General features: G+C 59.8%; 2 long non-coding RNA genes across 2 annotated transcripts; one reads left to right on the forward strand and one right to left on the reverse strand.

Moving 5' to 3' along the window:
• Positions 1-1,735: 1,735 nt before the first annotated feature.
• On the reverse strand, positions 1,736-16,860 carry LOC138990434 (uncharacterized). Its single transcript, XR_011466538.1, has 2 exons — positions 16,651-16,860; positions 1,736-14,422 (listed from the first exon to the last, which is right to left on the reverse strand). It is a non-coding gene; the product is annotated as an uncharacterized lncRNA (long non-coding RNA).
• Positions 14,643-22,049, forward strand: LOC138990435 (uncharacterized). The gene is made up of 3 exons (XR_011466539.1): positions 14,643-15,055; positions 16,320-16,610; positions 21,163-22,049. It is a non-coding gene; the product is annotated as an uncharacterized lncRNA (long non-coding RNA).
• Positions 22,050-22,297: the final 248 nt, after the last annotated feature.

Raw genomic sequence — 22,297 nt, forward strand, 5'->3', positions numbered from 1 at the left:
CTCAGGAGGAAGGGGGCCAGAAGGGGATACGCCAGGTGGAAAGAGTTACCTTGGAAATGGAACCACTATAAAACCTTCAAAGACAGGGACAACCCCAGAGGACTGCAGAAAGTTCAGTGCCCCCAAAGCTGCTCTCCAGGATTTTCCAAGTTCTGGGGTACACAGAACCCCTCCTCTTCAGCCCAGCCCCTGAGGCCCTCCGGAGAGACACCAGAGGGGTTGGGCAGGGGCTGTCCCAGGGAGTTACTGCAGCTGACACTGCCTGGGTCAGGCCCCAACACCCACAGGAGGGCAGGACAGGAGAAGCAGAAGGCCCACCCAGGGAGAAGCAGGTCATGGAAGCTGCATTTGGTTCATTCGAGAAGAGTGAATGTGTGGCTATTGATCTGATATTTTTATGCAGGACTGGGGCACTTAGCCAAAGCGAGGGATGAGCAGATTCATACACATCATCATTGGCGTCTCTGGAGCGATGATGGGCTTACATTTAAAGCTGTGACTATGGCACCCCACTCCAGTACTCTTGTCTGGAAAATCCCATGGATGGAGGAGCCTGGTAGGCTGCAGTCCATGGGGTCGCTAAGAGTCGGACATGACTGAGGGACTTCACTTTCACTTTCATGCATTGGAGAAGGAAATGGCAACCCTCTCTAGTGTTCTTGCCTGGAGAATCCCAGGGACGGGGGAGCCTGGTGGGCTGCCGTCTATGGAGTCACACAGAGTCGGACACGACTGAAGCGACTTAGCAGCAGCAGCAGCAGCAGGGCAAGTAGTCCCGTCAGTGACTGTGTCCCTGGTTGGTGCTAGAAGATGCCAAAAAAAGGCCTCCATAGGCTCTAGCCCTGCTCCCCTGAGAAAGCCGTTTCTGGCAGGAGAGCTGAGAACTACGGTTTAGCTTCACCTGGGGTCTGTTGGGTGTCATTTGCTTTTCACTCCGATCTTGACTGGGAGCACATGACCTGGCCATCTCCCAGTAGACAGACTTCACCCACAAGCTGGGAACCTCCCTCCCACCCTGGGTGCCTGTCAGGGCCCCACACTCCCACCCACCTCCTGGAAAGGGCCTGTTGTCTCCTGATGTTTGACCACCCTCAGAGGCACATGCCCTGGGGACCAGTCTATGTCCTCCTGTGAGCCTCTCACTGTGGACACAACAGTCCTGGAAAACACTAAGCATCTACTGAAACCAGCCCTTCAACGGCCCGGATGATACCCATCCGGGTTTCAGTTATATTAAGCCTACAAAACATGTGCTTCTTGTTGTTGACGTCTGCATTGTAACATTTCTACTTTTACTTATTTTTAGAAATAAAGTCAAAGCCCAGAAAAGAACTTGACAGCCCCCCACCACTATACATAGAAGGCTGAGCCCCCCACCACTGCACCTAGACCGCTGAGCTGTGGAAGTGATCAGCGGCCATCAGCCAGCCCTCCCGCACCCACAGCCCTCAGCACAGTGAGGGTAGCTCCAGGCGCAGGGAGCCTGGCTCCATCTGCCCGTGTCCTTCTCCCATGGTGCTAACACCTCCCTGGTTTTTCTCTGAAGAGCCTGGGCGATTCTGGTGGGGAGCCTCCTACCACCCCCAAGCAGTCAAGTGACCCAGGCCTGGCTCACGAGTAGCCGCCAGGGTGTCTGTTGGTTCTCTGTTCCTCCCACCCACTCTGCCCCTCTCCTTTCTCCCTTGGGTGTGACCAGACCAGAGACGTGACAGGAAGTCACACACAGGGACTCTGCTGACACTTGGCCCGACTGTCGTGTTTATTTGAAAGTCTGGTAGTGAGAGGGCTTCCCCAGAACTGGCAAGTAGAGGGAGATGACAAAGCAGGTTGAGCCCCCACCTCTGTCACGCAAACCTGGAAGCAGGTTCCTTCTGCAGAGGCTGTTAAAAAGACAGGGAGGGGCTTTCCAGTTGGTGGACCCTCAGCAAAGCCCCCCGACCCCACCCGTCCTCATAGGAAAGATCAGCCACCTTTCCTACCATCATCCCTCTCATCCTCCACCATCTAGGGTCAGTTACTAGGACACATCCATGTCATCAAGGAGAGAGAGAAAGACGAATCTCTTTCAAACAAGAATTTCCTTTTCTTTACTGTAATGTGAAGGGCATTTCAGGGCTATCTTGTAAGAAAGAAATGTCCAGGACAAAAGTGAGGACCAGGCTTCTGTCCAAAAGTTATAGGCCCTCAGCTACTGAGACCCAAACGTCTACTCAACACAGAAGTCGATCCACTGGAGCCGAGGGATACTATGTGAGAGAAACAGAGTCAGGAGGTGGGGGGGGGCAGTGTCCCCTCTATAAACTCGAGATTCAGGATGAAAGAGAAGTCCTCTCATCATCTCAGCTAAGCCTTTGTAGGGGGCAGCGGTGATGCTGCGTCCAGGCTCCGATGTGTCACTTTCCTTCTTCAAGGGCCTCCAAAGCTCCTGGATCACAGGTTCTCCCAGAACCCGGAAGGTGAGGTGCTGGGTCCACCCATCCCCAACTTCTGGGCAGGGCTCTGGAGGCACCTCCACCCTCACCTGGAGGACCATCCTGGCCAGGCACACGGAACGGGAGCCCAGCCAGCAAACTGGCCCCTGGTCTGGGCTCAGCATCTTCACAGAAGCCCCCCTCCCGAGGGTGGGTGCTCCTTTCCTGGGCTCTGGCAGCTCTGACCCCCATGGGAGACAGACATGAAGTGGATCCAATCCACTGAAAGCTAGCAGATCAGCTTCTGGGGCAACAGCCAGCTTTGTGGGGGAGGCGGGGTTGGCAGGCTGCAAGCCCAGAGTTTTCCCTTCCTGAGGTTGAGGGGCGGGTACCTGAGTCCTCAGTGGGTGCAGGACTCCACACCAAACTGATAGCTGCTTCAGCAGGAAGGAGACAAGACACCGGGAGTGGGGCTCCTCAGTGTGGGGGAGGTTTCTGGGATGGGCTCTGTCAGGAGCCAACTGATCAAGCAGCCAGCTATCCCAGGACCCAGGGTGGCCCAGGACATGTGGGAGCAGGGACTCAGTGGGCCTGCCCCCAATCACCACCCTCAGCACCCCTAAGGAAACCATGCAGCCCTCGATGACCTCCTGGACCAAGGCTGCTCTGAAGGGGAAAGCAGAGCAAGGCTGAGTGGGCATGATGTGGGTGCCAGACCCCACGTGGCACCGGCTCCTGGACACACGTGCTCGGTGATGCTACGGTGTGAAAGCAGACATTTATTTTCACAGTAAATTGGAAAGGGCAGTGGGGGTGGGGCAGCCAAGTTCTGCTGCCTCGTTGCTCGCCAGGGCAGGGTGTCCCCGAGGAACCCACCTCGAGGAGGGGCATCTGGGTCCCCTGGCCGAGCTGGCCTGAGTGGCCTCCATGTGGCCGTGTGTCCTCCCGCAGGGCCGAGGTGCCATCAATGCGCAGCTACAGCTGGTTGAAGGGGACCAAATCCATCGAACAGTTGATTTGGTTCCATTTTACCAGCTTTAGCAAAGCATTCGGTCCCAGGTCCGTGGGAAACAGCAGCGTCGACGATGAAGGCGGCTTCTGGGTGACGTCTGGATGAGATGGGGCCACGGGGTGTCCAGGCTCTGCGCCCCTACCCTTCCCTGAGACCACATGGGCTGGGGCCCCTGAGCTCTGTTGGGCTGGGGTGGATAGGCATGGGGGAGCGAGGGTGGGGGGCTGAGGGTCAGTCACATGACCAGACACAGACACACACGCCAGACACACAGTCGGACACAGACTTGCCCAGATATAGACACATACACATACACACTCACAAATTCATCTTTACACACCATTCACACACATTCACAGTCAGAAACACACATAAGTTCACAAACTCAAGGACACATACCACACACACACCACATACACACACATACCACACACACACACACACACACACACACACACACACACACACACACACACAGTGCTTGCCCGCCCACTGGGTCGACTGGAGGAGGCAGGGGTGGAGATGGAGGGTGGAGGGAGGCGGAAGGTCCTGCTGCTGCAGCTGACGCCCACGCCTCCAGCGTCTGCCTCCCACTCTTCCCACCACTGTCACTCACTGATTTCTCCAGCCATCCTACCTTATGTCCAAGGCCCTTGGCGCCACTACTACCTAGGCCCTGGGGCCCAGCAACCACCATCGGGACCTGCCCTCATGGGTGTACATCCTGGGGGCCGGCCAGAAGGGGTATTGGCCACCATCACAGCCTTAGCTGCAGCCAAGGCAGGACAGGCCCCAGATCCCACCTTGGGCCCCAGCTGACCATGAGCCCAGTTGACCTGGCTGCAGGTGGCCAGGGCCCGAGATTTCCGGGGAAGCCAGACCTGTGTGCCTGTAGGGGGAGAAGCAAGACAGAGACCCACATGAGGACCTTCTCTGGGGCCCAGGCTCCCAAACTGTGGACTGGCAGCCTGTCAGGTGTGTGAGGGTGGGCCCCCTGGTCAGCGTGAGGTTAGCACGGCCAGCCTGGGCCGAATTTGCCTGATCACCCTCAGTGATTCAAAGGGAGCAGATTCCTTTTTAGAAAATTAGTTTTCCTGCCAGCACTTGATCCATCAGGGGCAATGGCAGGGTGGGAGTACGGGGGGCGCAACGTCCTGTGTGTGGCCCTCCCTCTGAGCACAGACCAGCCTGGCCAGGAGATGTGACCACACATGCCTGCTGCCCCCACTCTACCTGCTGCTCTTCTCTGGGACCCTGTCTGCCCCTGTCTCCTGACGCCATGGCCACAGATGCTCAGGCAGTGGAGATGGGATGCAGGGCACCACGCCCTCCCTCCAGGGCCACTCCAGGACCCCCAAGACCCCGGCCCCCACCACGCAGGCTGCTGCCTTCCCCTATCCCTGTCTCGGCGCCCCTTCCTGAGAGCTGAGCCTGGCCGGGACCCCCTCTGTGGATGGCTCTGGCCTTTCACCTCAAGACCACCTCCCCAAAGTCCAGGGAGAGCCCAGGGATGGGTGTCAGGCCCTCCTAGACTCACACCTGTGACTAGATTGTCGGCCTTTATCAGAGCTCAGCCCTGGAGGCAGTGGGGCTGACAGGACTCAGCTCTGCAAACCCCCTTCTTCATTAAACTCCAGGAGCACAGGGCACAGGGGCAGATATGAGACTCCCCAGAGCAGTAGCCCCATCCCCGGTGAAGACACCATGCAGAGGAAGTAACCCGGCTGCGTTTATCACCCCTGTCGATATTCCTAATGAAGCCGGAGATTTAACAAGCAACAGAGCTGTCCTGTGGGCTCCATGCCCCGGCTGGCACAAGGGGACCAACGAAGAGAGCCAGGCACCCCATTACTGATGCCCAGTCCATCGTCAGGCAAGAACCCAGATCTCAGCACCAGGTGGGTGATCCCCCAAGGTGTGATCTGCGCTGGCACCTCCCTGCAGCCCACCTCTTCTCCTCGTTTCTCTCCACGCATCCCTGAGGCTGGAATTTCCCCAAATGACAGGCCTTTGCTTCTGCATCAAACACTCTATTCCTGACACGCCCCTTGCACATTTCGGTCCCCCTTCAGCCTGGCCAGCTCCCTGCTCAAGGCCATTTGGAAGCCAAAGCAGAAGAGAGCAGCCAGGGCAGGGGCTTGGTCCAGACCCCAGCTCTTTCCTACAGGGATCTGGCAGACTCTCTTTCACCAAGGAGCACAGCAAGCATTTCACCCATGGGCACCACGGCAAGGGTGTTGGCTGCAGAACGTTGCCTGACCTTGGACAATGGCTGATGGCTCTGTGGCTGGGTTGGTTAAGTGAGCTTGCCCTGAGCTGCTCAGAAGCCCTCAGGTTGTGAGCACCCAGGATGCCACCACCTGCAACCCTGTGGGGTCCCAGAGAGCAGGGCATGGGGACTTGAGTGGCATCGCCTGCTCCCAGACACAGCCCACCCATCTCTCCTCCCCAAGGGCCACTCTCCTGGGGGCCGTGGATGTCTAGCCTCTTACTCCCCTCACACCCCACATGCCCTTGTTCAGGGAATGTTCCAGCAAGCCTTTGCTGAATAAGTGATTACCACACTTGATTGTGCATCTGAAGGGCACGCAGGGCAGTGCCCACAGCAGGGTCCACTGTGAGGAGCCCCTGCAGCCCATGTGCCCAGCTGGCTGTTTCAGCTCACTTTGACAGACATTTCTGCACCTCTTCACTGCATCCTGGGGTCCCACCTACCAGCGGGGGTCCCACCTTCCTTCTTTTCTATCTAGAAAAGTCCAGATACTAATGGACTACAAGCCCCAAGTTCTTAAACACATCCATGGCTCAGAGACCAGAAACCCAACAAGTCCCCCCTCTACCTCGGAGGTCCCCACTCCTCTTCTCAGGCCCTGCACTCGCCTCCCCCAAATGACCTCAGGCAGACCACAGCCCCCTCCCCATGCGGCCGCACTGCTGCTCCAGGGCCTCTGACCCCAAGGTTAGAGGGAAGCACAAGGGGGCTAAGCCCCGAGGCCTCCCAAGGAAGCAGGTGGGGCTGCTGCCAAGTCCTTTGGTGACTTGCAGTCATGTCACAGACTCTGCATTTATGTGAGCAATGCCTCTGGCCCAGGGCATAGCCTGGCACGGGGATAGCCTGGGTTCTGGTGACTTTGCCATTTGCCAGAGAAGCGGGAGCTGCACCCGCCCTCTGCCTCTCTTTTGACCAGTGTGTGAAGGAACAAGGCTGCAGCTAATACAGTTTGTGCATTTTATGAACCAAACAATTAAATAGGTTTTAAAACATCTGCTGATGGAATCACCCCACATGGGGAAGTACACTCAGCATTTTTAAGCAGCAACTGATACGAGATGCGGGGAACCGCTGCCGAAAACACCAGTAGCCCCGTTAAAATCAATAGAAAATTAGATGCTATGAAAAATGTGATCTGTGTCCAATTAGCTCTAATTGGAGCAAACAGCGATGTGGACAAAGGCCAGCACTCTGTGTGTGCGCTGAGACTCGCGCCTGCAGCAGGCTCTGGGCCACACTGGTCAGCCTTGCCCAGTGGGCCGGTGACACGCTGACACCAGGGCCAGAAGGCTGTGGGGCTGCTGCTGCTGCTCCTGAACACCCTCAGGCCTAGAGCTGTGGTGACCACCTTATCCAGGAAGCCCCCCTGCACCGGATAAGGCCCCAGACCGAGAAAGCACAGTCTTATCAAGTGAATTCCACCTTGGCGCCCAGCAGCCCCAGCAGTCCCCAGGTCTGACCTTTGGTGGAGCAGAGAGCGACCCTGGGCTCTGGACCATACACATCAAGCTGGAGCTCCCGGGGCTTCCTTGGCCCCTCTGAGCCTCCATTTCCCTACATGGGGGTGCTGGATCCCAGTCACTGTCACTTCATGCCTGGTCACCACTGTCATAGCCCCAGGGGTGCCCCAGCCACTTGCCCCTCAAGGGCAGCGAGGCACCACTTCACCCATGCTGCTCCACAATCTCTGACCCAGGACCTCAGCAAACAGCGTCCACTGTGGGCAGAGAACACCCCAGGGACGTCACAGCCGACACTCTGGCCAATGTCCTCAGTTAAGATGTGGCACCAAATCCTGCTCATGGATGATCAACCGACCAGACCCACCTGAGATCAAAGATGCTGCCCTCAGAGCCCACTTCATGGGGTTGAAGCTGCACCCTCCTTGGGTCATCACAGAGACGGAAACCCCAAGACCAAGCCCCCTCCCCTCCAGCTCCATCCTCACACCCTCAGGCAGGGGCCAGCTCCTCCCTGCCAACTTCCCTCCCGTCCTGACCTGGGAGGTGCCACCCACTTGTATCTGGATCCGTTTTGTATTTTTCAGTATGGAGTTTTAAAAATTTAAACATCAATAACCTAATATTTCCTCAGTGCCAGCACTACCTATTAACATTAGGATTCACCACTAAATTAATTTTTAATTTCAGATTTTGGTTAATTATTAAAATCGATAGCAAAGAATGATGATCCTGGGAGTTTGAGTGGCCTGGCCAAAGGAGCCTTCCCGGGGTTCTGTTCGGGCTGCTGCGACTGTGCAGGGGGATCTCAAGGGAGACCCACGATTCAGAGGCAAAAGGGAACCACATCCCCAAAACAGCCCTGTTTCTCATTATCGCCAGCACTGACCCAGCCGGATGCTGATCAAGACCCATTCAACCCAGCTCTGTAACTTTTCGTCTATTCCAAAAAAAAAAAAGTATTATTTCTCAACACTGATAAAAGTTTAATACAGAGTTTCCCGGGTTTTTAATAAACTTGTCACAAAGAGCAGAGCAAATTGATGGTCCCTCCTAGAGATAAATTTCGCCTCAAACAGACCCAAAGAGCAGGGGGACAGGGTGACGGGAGGCAGCGACGGAAGGGGATGCACGAGGGTTTTGCTGTTCTTTGCAAAAACGCTAAGACAGATTTTTGTGTCTTGTTATCTCAGAGACAGACCAGAGTAAAAGCTGGTGTGATTTCAGGAGAGAGAGCTGCTAGCCTGAGACCAGATGGGTGAGCCCTGAGGTCTGGGGAGGGGTGGCAGCTTTGGAGCGAATTAATGGCTGATGTGTCCGGAGATAAGAAAAGCCCAGTGGGCACCACGGGGACTCCCGGAATCCACGCAGCCCATCCGCCCGTATAGCCAGATCCGGCACCGCAGGGCTCAGAGCACGGGACTAGCCTCGTCACCTCCAGATGGACTAGTGGGAGGGCCACTGCGGCCACCCACAGGCCAGGGATACCACCCACACCAAAGCCTGTGTGTTTCGTTCTCCCTCCAGCTTGGCCAGGCCTTCAGGATTGGGAGGCACGGAAGTGCACCCCAAGCCACAGGACTGGCACCTACACTTTGAGGGGGACTCAACAGGCCCTGTTCCTTCACCCAAGGACATCTGCTCCACCAGCCTTGGTAGGGGGGGTGAAATTCCAATGTTAGAGATTTCACTTCTTGGTTAGAATAGAGGGAGGCAAGGTCCCTGGGGACAGTGACAGGCTGCTGGCTGCGAGGCCTCTGGGGCATGTTGCCATGTCCAGCACAGGAGGGAATGGCCGGAGATGATGAGGAAAGACCACAGGGTGCGGGGCCTCGGGGGACCCAAAGCACGAGCGGGGCCTTGGGGGACCCCAGCACAAGTCCCCCAGCCTCCCACCTCCCCTCACCCCGGACACAAAGCTCCAGCCCCGGCTGAGCTCCTGGCCCTCTTCAGCCCTTGGATGTGGCTGACAGAGTTCTCCAGGTGCCGCTGGATTTGACACCCACCAAGGGGGCCGGCAGGGAGCAGGGAACACAACACGGCGGGGGGGGCAGAGCCCAGAGCCTCACCGCCCGTCCTGTCGTCGCCACTGCAGCTGCGGTCCCGGGCACTCCAGTGGCGGGCGGGGCGCAAGGGGGCCATCCCGGGTTCATCCAAGTTCAGCCTCTCCAATAGGACAGCTGAGAATGTGGACTAACTATTTATACCAGCCATGGTGGACGGGCGGCTGGGGGGACACGCAGCCTGGTCGCCATATGTGGGCATGACCCATGGCGTGCAGGCCTGCCAGGGGGACGGGCCCAGAGCTGCGTGTCTGTCCTGGGTGTCCTTCAGCCTCCCAAGTCCCCACGGGCACCCGTGAAGTTCTAGGGACAGCTGCCCTCACCGCCCTGCTGTTAAAAATACCTGGGTCACTCCACCTCCATCCCACATGTCCTCCTGCACTGGATCACGCTCATACCTGCCTCTGGCCCCGGCCGTCCTTGCTGGCTCCCTCCCCACGCTAGAGGCTTGACCCTCTGGGAGTCCCCAGACTCTCAACCACCAGGTCCTTTGGTGTCACCCTGGAGGGGAAGAAGCCAGTGACCCTCCTGCAACTTTTGTACAGTGCCCTTTTCGCTTTTGTTCTCTGCCTGGGCTAGATACAGGGGCCTGGGGGTGCCTCTGAGCCCAGTCTCTCTGGCCCCCACCGGCACCTGGTTGGACCACCCACTTAGCCCTGGAAGCAGAGCTGGCCTGAGACTTAGTGGGGCTCCCAAAGACTCAGGTGGGTCAGCCCAGGGAGCTGGTGCCTTTGCCAGACCTGCTGCCTGCGTCTCTCCACCTAAGGAGCAGCAGCGGCTGCAGCGGTGGCCCTCTCGTCCCTGCCCTTGAGACGCGCGGCCCTGCATGCAGCCCGTAGCCGCGCCTCCGCAATGCAGCGCCCTGGGGAGCAGCTCTGCAGCGGCTGCACTGCTCCCCCACCCCCAACAGCCCTCACTGCCGGCGGGCCGGGCCTCCCTGGTCAGAGAGACTTGGTACTTGGGCACTAAAGGGGGAGCCAGGAACACAGCCCGGAGCAACTCCAGCTGTGAATGCCTGGGACCTGGCCTTGTGGGGCCAGCTGAGAGAGGCCGGAGCTGGACATGGGCCGGAGCGAGCAGCACCAGTTTCTGAGGCTGTGTGGGGGCCCCTTCCCTTTCCGAGAGTTATATCTGCCTCTTCTCGTCCCCACGCCAGCTGCTGACAGGCCGAGGACCGTAGGCAAGGCCGAGGCCCCTCAGAAAGCCCCGGGGGCTCCAAGCCTGGAGACCCTAAGGAGCAGTGGGCATCAGAGACAGGGAACAGAGCTGCAGTGAGGCGAGAGGCCCTCTGCAGTCGGACGTGCAGCCAGCTGAGCTGGGCTGAGTCAGCACCGCTCAGACAGGACCACGGTTACCCTTTATGCTAAGGTGGCAGCAATTAATGCAACGGACTGGCCCCGCCTCTAGCCACACCTACTGACCCGCTGGCCCCGCCCCCCTGCCGCCAAAGGGCTCCAGGGCCATCTTTCCCACCTGGCGCTCATCCCCAGATTACTCGGATTCCCTCATTTCTTATTTGGGACATTTAAGGGCGAGGGTTGCAATTCAAGCAGTGTTCACTTTCATGGACCCAGGGCTGTGGCAGCTCAGGTGTTTGTTCTGCAGGTCAGTCTCATCACCTCACAAGCAATTTGTTCTTCAGTTGACATTTTTCACGTGGGACTGTCAGTTTTAAGAGAGATCTCTGATACCTGCTCACAGAGGCTTTCCCATGGCCACCCCAGCCCCTCTTTGAAAGCCTTGTGCAATCTAGTTTCTTGCTCTTGATGAACCCTCAAACAGAGCCACACAGCCCCTCTTTGGAAACTGTGCCTCAAGGTATGTGGCACCTGGCTGCAGAAAGGAAAGACAACTTGCCCTCCATGCACAGCACACCTGAGCCCACCTGAGCACACTTGAGCACACCCATGCAGAACCTGACCCTGATTCAGAGCTGCTCTTGTCCGGTGTGGAAGCTTCAGTTGGAGCATGGCTAGAGTTAGTGAGCCATAGCATAGAAAATTTCAATTAATTTCCCCATGAATTGATGAGCCCTACAATCCTTGGACCTACTGTTTCCACCAGCAGAACCTGGACCACCCTAGGACTGCTGTGGGCCAGATTCTGCATTCTCAGATGCCTCCCCGGGGACCTGCCCTCTCTGAGCTCTGGGAAAGGGGCATTGGCCACCCCACCCAACCTGGACCTCTCCCTGCAGCCACACAGGGCCATCGGTATCCCCAGGTTGGCGGGTGAGCCCCTGAGTGTGGGCTGTCCTACTCTCACCCTCTTGGCTTACTCCAGGCTCCTCTCCCCTCCCTGGAGCCCCAGAGCCCCTGTGGCAGCGTGTCAGGGTTGGGGGGCACTGTCCAGCAAAAGCCCCTCTGGACAGAGCACAGGCACTGCTCCCACAGGTCTCCCCCATCCTTCGTACAGAAAGGCCCAAAGACTCCACCCGGAAGAATGCCAGCCTTGCTTGAGGGTCCATCCCCAGCTCCTCCCCTGGAAAACGAAGAGATGGAGCTTATACAGAAAATCCAGCCTTATCACCGTGGCTGAGGGCAGCAGGACTGGGCAAGGAGCTCTCACAGGGAGGGCCCTCTGGTACCCCTTTCTAATTCTGCAGGTAAGAGACCCACCACAATTTACAGCTGAGAAGGCCAAGGCTCTCTCTGCCTGCAAACTCTCTAGTTTTACTGCTCAGTCAAACCTAATTCCAAAACACTAATGCTTTTATTTAAACACCACATCCTGCAATAAAGGCTTAATGTGCAGCGGGACGCATGGAGGGGAAGAGAGCGTGTGTCTGCGGCCGGCCTCAGGGGCCGCACCCGGCTGCTTCCCTCCCTGCGGCCGGAGCTGGAAGCCGCAGGCAGAGATGACCTTCCCAGGATTCTGGGCACTGACCCCTTCTGGCAAGGACATCTTTCTTCTGGCCTGGAGGCCAGAAGGAAGGCAGTGCCCAAGGACAGTCCCACCTCCCATAGTGGGTGCCAGCAGAGTCAGAAGTGAGGAGACTTGAAAACTGGGAAGGGACCCTGAACCCTCAAATGCAGTCAGCTCCCGGGAGGTGGTGGCCACAGGTGAGCTTAGAACTGCCCATGCCTCCTTGTATCCAGCTCCTTGAGGAGCCTGACCGGCTCACAAACCAGGCTGCCCTCAGACCTTTACAGCAGCTGGAGAAGGAGGCCAGCTCACTCCTCCTCCCTGCTCCATGCCCCACCCAAGGGCCAAACTCCTGCCAAAGGTCAGGGTGCAGGAGGGGCAGGGGCACCTGCCATGGGCCTGGGCAGCAGTGCCAGGGAGGGCAGGAAAGACAGAGGTGACGCACGCTTTGGAAAAATAGCCCCGAGGCTGTGGAGGACGTGCCCTGGGCAGGCTGCAGACGCCACCACTCCAAGAGCCAGAAACTGACAGGGACACCCCTCCTCCCACAGCAGCCCGGCCCAACCACCTGCCCCCAGAGCCTGCTGCCCTTTGCCTCGCCAGAGAAGTTTCTGCACTGCAGAGACAGCCTTCAGAACTGGACACAGCATGCCCCTAGTGCCTGGGGGCTCACGGTCCAGCCATGGGACCCAGAGGACATCACTCCAGCCCCTGTCCTGCCTGGGACCTGGCTGGTGCAGGACAGGTGGGTTGGGTCCTGGCCCCCACCACACTGGCCAGCGTGACCCCACCGTCCTTCACACAGCAAAGCGCTTTCAGCCAGAGTCGCTGAAAATCAGAGCAGTGTGGGGTCTGGGGGGCAGAGTGGGACGAGGGGCTCAAGTTGCCTGGCTTAGGCCCTGGTCTCCTGTCTTATGCATCACAGGTGCCCCAGAAATGCTGGGCCCAGGGTGTCTCAGAGGGTGTCTCAGGGTGTCTTAGAGTGTGGCGTGGAGCTAGGGAGGCTGAGCCGCATGGTGCTCTCACCGTTGCCTCACAGACGGCCTGACAGCAAAGACCAAGTGTCTCTCCCTCAAAAAGCCCCTTGCACGTGGCCACCCAACCCCTTCCCTCCTAGGCAGCTGGCCCATCCTTCCTGGTTACTCTGCTTCTCCTCTGAGCAGTTTCCTGCCTGTATCTCACAAACAGCCCCTTCTGCTGGCAAAGGCACCTTCCAGGGTGGCAACAAGTGATGCCCCAGAGCCACCAGTGCCCCTGCACCCCCAGCCCCTACATGCCCCCCCGGTGGACCCCATGCCTGCCACAGGCCGCCTCCCCTCTGCCGCAGTCAGCACGTTGAATATTTAATGTCTGGTGAACGCTTCCACCTGCTGACACAGGCAAAGTGACAGAACAATACCGGCCGGGGACAGGCCGGCCACCGACGACCAGGCAGCCTGCCACAGAGGCCCGGCCGGCCACAGCTGCCCGTCTGTCTGTCCCCTGGGCGGCCCCGTGGGCGTGCTGCCCCCTTCCTCCAGCGAGAGAGTTCCCGACCTGAAATACATACTTCTTTACATTCCATAGCTTAGCAGGTCCATATGGGCACATAAAGAAGTATGTTTCCCAAGCAGGTAGTCCAGCGGGCATGGCTGTGGGTGCGGGAAGGGCCCCCTGAGAAGCTGCCCTGGACCCTGGAGTCAGCACACCCCACCCTGCATCCCCACGGCCCCCCTGGCCCGGCCCTCCCCTTTCTGCCCTGCTCTCTCTCACACTCTCTCTCTCTCTCTCTCTCACACACACACACACACACACAGTCAGGAAGGGCAGATGTAGACAACATATCTCTAAAGTCTCAGGACTCCCTCGATCACCACACATCTGTTTAGTTTTGCATCAGTGACACAAGAAAGGACCCAGGATGCCACCTCCCACCCGTGGCCCAGGAAGGATAAGCCACTCCCTCCTCCTGACGGCACCTCCCCTCCACCTAAGCACCGCCATCCTGGCCAAGTGCGCGTGGCGGGGGACTGCATGAAGGGACAGCACTCGGGAGGACGCTGCCACGGGCGGCCAGGGAGCAGGGTAGTCAGAGCCAGCAGAGAGCCAGAACGCCTGGCCGCAGGCACAGATGACTGAGAAGCAGGCAGGCCTTACCTGGGCAGCAGCTGGGCGGCTTCCTGGGCGGGTCTCTGGTGATTCGGCCTCCCAAGAGCCAGGGCCCGAGGGCAGGGCTCAGGCCCCGTCTCTGAAGATGTGCATGAGAAAGACAGTTGCAGGTGGATCTTGCATCCCCAGAGGGTGACTGGAAGCTGCTAGGAAGGGGCCCGGGCCGTGGCCAGCTCCCTCGGCACCTGGGCCTGGCCACAGAGCAGACGCCCAGCCCGGTGAGGGACTGGCGCCGGCTCGGCCTCCCTGCGCTGACCGCCGCCTCGGCCGACACCCTTCCTCGTCCCTCGCTCTCTTCTTCACCCGTCCTCCCTCCTCCCACTCCTGGCGCATCACCACCTAAAGCGCTGCTTGTGCCGGCGGCGGGTGGCTCCCACGGGCGCCCAGGGTGGCCGGCCCTCACCTGGCTCTTTGTGGCCTGCGCCCAGCCTCCGCCAGGCCTGATCAATACCAATTTACAGTCAAACGCAGGGGCCGCCTTCCTGTTAATGAATTTCCCCAGTGCTCACCGCTTCTAATGAACCCGTTAAACAGGGTTTAAGTAAACTTAGCAAGCGGCCAACTAAGCACTTTGGAATACTTAATTGTATCGATATTGTTTTCCACAGCATTTCAAAATTTCTCTGTGATGGAGAGCAGAGGCCCCTCCTCCCCACCACCTTCCATGGCCACCACAAAGCCAGGAGTCAGAAAACCATGAGAGTCTGAGGCAGAGTAATGGGACCTTGGGGCCAGTCCCCATGCAGGAAGGGGAGCTACCCCATCCCAAGCCGGCACTGGGAGGACAAAGGAGCAGCACAGGACAGAGGCCCCGCTGTGGCCAGGTAAGGCCCATGGGTGAAAAGCAGAACTTGGAAGGAGGGTGTCACTGACTGCTGAACACTCACTTGGGGTGGGGAGACAGGCCAGGTGCAGACACACAGAGTCTGCCCATTGGGCCCAGGTCCTGTGCGGCCAGGAACTGATCCCGACCTGAGGACAAGGCCCTGGACGTGAGTGGGCTTCTTATTCTCCCTTCATTAGCAAGGCAAGGTCCAGGGTTACCCCGCCCGCCCTTCCCCATGGGGCAGCCTGGCCATCCCCATGTGGATGGGTGCAGAGAGGGCTCCAGTGCTGCTGCTACCCGGGGCAGGACTGTGTCTGCAGAGCCTGCATCGTGAAGAAGAATCTGCGCGATTTCTCAAGTCCCTGAGCTTGGCAGCAGCACTGGGCACAGCAGAACTGGAGTTCGTGGGGGTGGGGGTGTGATCAGGGCTCCGAGGGGCACCCCACTAAAAGCAGAGAGCTACCCGGCAGAAAGACACGGAGGAACAACGTCCCACTTCTGTGCGCTGCTGCCATTTGTCATCCTCAGGGAACCGAGGATAGAAAAGGACAGCCCAGACCGCTGCTCCAGCTCCCACTTCTCTTTAAGCCCCTCCAGGGTGGAGGGCGCCCTTGAGAGAAGCCCAAATGATGCCTGAAGTCCAAGTTTCTAGGCTACCGTCTGACAAATGAGGCCTCAGAGACTGGGAGGTGTGGCCAAGGCTCAGGTCTAGGATCGCCTCTCCGACCCCCATTCCCAGGCATTCGTACGGATGGTGTCTGGAGGTCAGGGGAAAGCTGGGGGTCCCAAGGGTCAGGAGAGTCACCCTAGGTCCAGCCAGAGCCCTGGCGAGCTTCTATCCACTGAGAAATGAACCACAGCCACTTTTCAAGAAGTTACCTGTCTCAACAGAAAAGGACCACCAGCCACCTCCCAGGGGACCACGGAGGGCAGTGGGCTGGCCCAGCCCAGTGCCAAGTCCAGCCCTTCAGCTGTGAATGCTCCCAGCCCCCAGCCAGGTGGAGGTCTCTCTCTCTCCCAGAGACCACCGGCTGCTCCCCTCCAGCCCCGTCTCCGCCCACGCGTGCCCCTGCTGTACACGCCCAGCACAGGGACCCTCCCTACCCTGACCCTGGCTATGAGAGCCGCCAAAGTCCAGAGTCCCCTCCTGGGGCAGCCTCACCACAGGCCTGGCTCCGCGACCCCTGCCCCCAGCATCTCCACGGCCGCAAGTTCCGAGGGAAGTTTCGCCACATTCCCACCTGAGCCACGCTTTGTTGCAGGTCAGTCACGCCTTCCCCCCAGACCCCGCGGCCCCCACCGCAGCACCTCGACCCTCTGCACCCCGGCAGTGACTGCAGGCACCGCTTCCTTGCAAAACGCCCGCATGTCAAAGTTCTCGCATCGCGGTTGGACGCGCCCTCCCGGCCCTGCTGTCTGCTGGCTCTGCAGTTTTCCAAATGCGGACGATGCCACGAGCCAAGAGAAAACTCCGAAGCACCCCCGGCTGGAGCCACGCGGCGCCGGCACCATGGCTCCCCCTCGCCGCGGGCACACCCCCACCGCGGCCGCCGGCAAGTTTGCAGGGGGCCGGGCGGGCTGAGTGGGACTCACCGCGGAGCCCCTCCGGCCGGGCTGGCGACGGCGGCCGTGGGCGCAGGGTCGCGGCTCCCGGGTACGGTGCGCCCCGTGCGGCTCCCAGAGAGATGGTGCTGCAGCCGCGGCAGCCCATCCTTCTCCCCGAGCCAATCGCGAGCGCAGGGGTGGGGGAGGCCCGGCTCCCGACTCGTCCGCACTTGGGGGGCGGGGGTGGGGGGAACGGAGAGAAAGAAGACACCAGGCACCCCCTCTCCGCACCCTTGCCCTTCCCCCAGCCCTCCTGCAGCAGCGAAGACTTAGCAGGGAGGGAGATCTTGAGAGAGAGAGAGAGAAGGGAGGCGCAGGGTGGCAGGCTCTGCGGAGTTAGGGAGCGACCTCTCAGCCCGCACACCTTGAGCCGCCCTGCCTGGGCTGTGTCTGCAGGACGCTTCCGCACCCCGGGCCGGGGTCAGCGCAAGGTAGAGGTCAGGTGAACAAAAGGGGCCGGTCTGGCGGGTGTGCAGGCTCACGCAGGCAAAGCCGGCCGCACGCGAGACCCACACGGGCAGGGGGAGGGGAGGGAAGGGGAGGGGAGGGGAGGGCTGACCCGAGGGGCCAGACCGGGCGTGGGCCCCCCCCTCGGATCAGGAGCCGGCCTCACCTTTGCAGTCCTTATATACCCAGCCAAGCATCCCAAACACGCGCCCCGGCCAAGTGGCCCCTCGGGCTGTGCTCTCTGACCATATTTAGTCAAGCAGGGGAAAAAATAGCCTGTCAGCTGGGCCGCGGCTGGCCGGCCACCGGGAGCAGGATGGGAGCGCCAGCGCCATTGACTGCCGGTCCCGGGCCCAGGCTGCCGGCCGCCGCCCCTACCGGCCCCTCCCCACGGGCCTCCCACCGGCGGTCCCTGCCCTGCCATCCCCCCTGCTATTTTTAGCCCAGCCCAGTGCAGAGGCGCCTGGCGGCAGCGGGCAACCACACAGCCCGCCCCAAGGGGTGCCCTGGGGAGACCCCAGCGGCCCCAGGGCACAGGCGGGCAGCAGGCTTGCCACCTCCTCCCATCCTGGACTCCAGGGGGCTGTACCCACCTGTGCCCCCTCCACTTGACCCTGTTGCCCAGAGTTGGGACCCACATCAGGTGGTAAGGGAGCCGCTGGGTTTCCAGAGGCTCGTAGGCCAACCCCATGAGACGACAGGTCACCTTGGACAGCGAGCAGGCGATGTGCTTGCACACTGCATCCCAGGCCGCAGCCAAGGGTGCATGTGAGCGGGGCACCCCAGGTCCGTCCACACACCGTTACGTGCCGGCACCCCCACCCTGGGCACAGTGAGCTGGCTGTGTGCCGGGCACAGCCTGCAGGCACCATCCTCTCAGGGCCCGACACAGAGGCCAACTGTCCCCTGCCATGTGTGGGCCGGGCAGGTCTCCGCGCATCCTGGCATCTCCCAGGACCAGGAGAGCAGACGGCATTAACGGGGTGGACCCACTTCCCCAAAGGTCAGGTGTAGGATTCACACGGGAGGGGGAGGGGCAGTCAGCATCACTGTCCCTGGAGTCCTGACCAGGGCATGGGCAGCAAGAGGACCCTGCCTGTGAAAACCCATGTCCCCTGCACCTGGCAGGCCTGGCCCAGCCAGGGACGTGGGGGTGTCTGTGCCCCTCAAAGTAGGCTCCCCTGTGCCCATCCCCCATGATACCCCAGGCCAGGACTCAGAGCGCCCAGTCCAGTCTTGGGCCCAGGGTGTGGTGAAGATGTTCTTTGTGGATCACCTGGGGATCCATGGAGCGGCCCGGGCAGGGAAGACGTGGCTGCATACCCCAACAGTGCCTCAGAGGAACCTGTAGCAAGAGCAGGGCTAGGGAGAAGCAGGGGCAGGGCAGGGGGACCTCACTCCTAGGGAGGGCCCAGCCAAGGGCCCTCTGTTAGCTCAGAGCAGGGTGGGGGTGGGGGATCACAGAGGTTGAGCAGGAGCATCAGGCAGCCAGGGACTCCTGACTGGGCCTGACTGGGTGTGGGGTGAGGCAGGCCTATCCCCAAGGCGGCCCTGTGAGTGATGCTTCAAGCAGTGAGAGCAGGAGAGGGTGTGGAGCAGGCGCTGCTAGTCACCTAACCAACCCTAATCACCTCCTCGTGGCAGCTGGCCCTACCGGGACAGAGCACGGGCTCCCCTCCCAGGAGAAGGGCTACATGTGGGTAGCCGGTCCCAGGGGCCCCCAGACGGTAGAGCACTCTGTTCACTTAACCACATCCCAGCATCCACGGCTGTTCCAGAAGCTTCTCTGGGGATTATCTCCTAATCTTCAAAGTACCCCCAAGAGGCAAGCATTCTGTTGTCCCCACTCTGCTGGGCAGGGACAGGGCTCAGAGCGGGAGCTGACTTGCCCGGGGACACACAGCAGGGGGCAGAGCTGGGCAGTGCTCTGCAGACTGCCCTGCAGTCTGGTTGCTCTGCGGCCCTGGGCCTTCCAGAGGCCCCTCGCTGGGGCAGTAAAGACAGACCCAGCCTGCCTTGGGTGCCAAGCATGGAAGACACGTGGAAGGCCTCCCTCCTAGTGGTCTTCAGGAAGGCAGCAGATGACACGATGGCATTTTCCATGTGAGGATGGATAAACAGTGGCTAGAGAGTCCGGAGGCCCACCTCCCACCCTCATTCGTTCCCCTACAAGGATGTGCGGCTCACCCGCTGTGGCCACCTGGGCTGGCCGTGCATGTCCAGTGGAAATTCTGCCGAGGCCGGACGTGCTGTGCTCACCCATGGGACCATGTGTGGCTGCCGAGATCTTGTAGCAGGGCTGGTGTGGCTGCAGAGCTGAGTCTTAGATTTGATGTCATTTAATTAACTTTAGTTTCAGTAGCCGCCTGTGAGCATCAGCTGCTGTGCTGAGAGGCAGGTAGGAGAGAAGATGGAGCAGGAAGTGGGGGTTCTAGGATGCACAGAGGAAGCAGTTTGGGGAATGGATGGGTTCGTAAATCAGAGGTCAGGGGAGGCCTCTGTGGGTGATGGACAGGAGCCCGTGGATGTGAGAAGTGTCTAGGTGGGAGCACCCACGCAGAGGGCATCAGGAGGGCAGAGGACAGTGGCGAGGGTGAAGGGACCCGTGGCGGGGCTGGGCAGAGGCTGGTGCTCACATGAGAGTGCTGCAGGGGTCAGGGTTGAGCTGCCAGGAGACCCAGGCCACCAGGATGGATGCTCCCCAGCGAGGCTGAGGTCCAGCAGGGAGAGGTACTCAGGTTGTGGCCAGACCTTGAGTTTGTCCACAAGACCTGCTGACAAGAGGAGGTGAACAGTCCCTGGGGAGTAGGGTGCTTCTCCCCGGAAGGTGGGAGGAGAAGAAAGAGTGGGCGGGGCCTCTGCCTGGTGGGAGGGGCCTCTACCCCAGCGACTTGGAATCCCACTCCCTCCCCTCCCCCACCCCCCTTCCTCCACAACCTCCCACTGCCTCCTCCCATGCCCGGTGAGGCAGCAGGCACCTGAGTGGCCGTGAGGGGTTGGGGGGTTTCCTTCTCAGAGCCTGTTGTACATCTCAGAGGGGTCCCTGGGATTGGTCTGGGGGGGCATCTCCTGGTGAGGAGCTCCTGGAATCCGGGTAACTAGAGGCAGGGTCAGTTTCTGGGTCCCTTGCCCCTCACCCCTGGAGCTGGGCGAGGAGGGGAGTGGTGGGTAGCAGCTGCTGGAAAGCAGTGATTTCCTGGAAGCACGAGGACAGTAATGGAGCTTGAGCGGCCCCCGGGAGCAGTGGCTGCTGCCTGAGAGTGTTTCCTGAAGCTCTGTCCCTGGGGGCGTGGGGCTGGAGTAGGGGTGTGGGGCAGAGCTGGGGCTAGGGGTGTGGGGTGAGGGGCCTCAGGGCCAGGGCCTGGGCAGGCAGCCCTTGTTTGCATCCCTCCATCTGCCAGCCTGGAAAAAGAGGGGGTGCTGAACCCAGGAGAGCCCACCAGAGCTGCCGGAGCCTGATTCCAGCCTCACTGAGAGACCCTTGGGTGCCTGGGCAGGATGGGGCAAAGAGAGACGACTCTGACCTCCAAGTCTCAGCTTCCTGGTCTGTGAAGTGGGGCCATGGCCGCTCCTGGGCAGTGGTGAGGCTGGTGTGGACAGAGCCCCTGGCCGAGGCCCAGCCAGGGAGGCCCCCCCAGACAGCAGTCTCCCTCACCAGCGGAACAGATGGATGGATGAGTGAATGACCCATTCAGGGGTCAATCGACACCTCGACCACTAGGCAGCATGTGGGGGGGAGTGGGGCAGATGGCTGGACACAGGTCAGTGTGCATTCAGCTTTGGGGTGGAGGTGAGGCTGGGGTCTTATTTGGAGTGGCGGGGGACAAGGTCGAGCCAGTGCCCTTGAAGACACAGTTAGAGGGGGGAAGACCCTCACCCGTGTCTGGGAACCTACCTCCCCAGGAGGCGTCCAGAGCCATTCCAAGCATCAATCCTCAGTCAACCGTGTTCCCTCTGACGAGACCCTGCTCCTGCTCACTCGCTCTTCCCCGAATCTTTAAACAGAACAAAATAAAACCTAGATTTTATTTTAAAATTTCATTGTACTTTCAGACAACAGCAAACACATCCTCTGCAAAAGCTTCTCCACTAAGATGAGCCTAGCTTACCCATCAGAGCCCCTGAGCCATTGACATCCTCCTGCGGAAGATGGTCAGCATCACCGGTCACCAGAAGAGTGACCGCAGCAGGACACTGCCTCACACCACCGGGAGGGCTGGAAACGACAGGAGCCCCAAACTGGAAAGTAACAAGTGTTGCTGTTTTTGGTGAGGATATAGCGAAATTTGAACCTCCAGTGTTGCTGATGAGACAGTAACACAGTATGGCTGCCGTGGAGAATGGTCAGGGAGCTCCTCAAAAATTAAACCATCAAGCCAGCAACCATGCTCCTCGGAGCGTGCCCCCACCTCGCCCGATGACAGGGACCTAAGCAGACACTCGCACTGGAGCACTCACAGTAGCCGAAGGGGACCCAGAACCGGCTGCCCATGGATGGACAAACCCACGTAGGCCACACCACACACACACCTGGGAGATGCGATGCTGACTGAACGACACAAGCCACCTGGGCAGGAGGAGCCACAGAGATGGAGCAGAAGGAGGCTTCTGGGGCCAGGGCACAGGAGAGCAACCACCTGATGGGAACCCAGCCCTCTTCCCAGGGAGGGAACGTTCTGGAACCAGAGAGAGGTGGTGGTGACTGTGCTAAATGCCAGGGAATTGTTCACTATAAAATAGCTCATTTTATGTTTGTGGATTTCACCCCAATTAAAAAACAACAAAAAGATAAGTGGAGCTCAGGGTCCAGCCACACCTCCTCTCCCCACTGACCCCACCACCTGGACACGGGCAAACCCCCAGGCTGTGAAGACCACGTTCCTGCTCTCCTGGGGATCTGAATGATGGAGAGGGTATCCCCAGCTTCACCTCTCTCAACACCCCAGCACCTGCCTCCACTTGGGCGGGGGCCAGGAATGGGCAGGGGAGGAGGGAAGGGGGAGGGGAGGAGGGGGAGGGGCAGAGGGGAAGGAGTGGGGAGGGGAGGAAGGGCACAGCTGCTGCCCTTCGGGCTAAGGATGGCCGCAGTAGCAGACTTTGGAGGGATGTCATGTTGCCCAGTCCTGTCTGCTGCTGAAATAGTCCCTGTGGGGTAGACAGGATAAAAACCCTGCCCAAAGAGGCCCAC

The sequence above is a fragment of the Bos mutus genome, chromosome 13 (assembly GCF_027580195.1).
Source record: "Bos mutus isolate GX-2022 chromosome 13, NWIPB_WYAK_1.1, whole genome shotgun sequence".
NCBI classification, from domain to species: Eukaryota; Metazoa; Chordata; class Mammalia; order Artiodactyla; family Bovidae; genus Bos; species Bos mutus.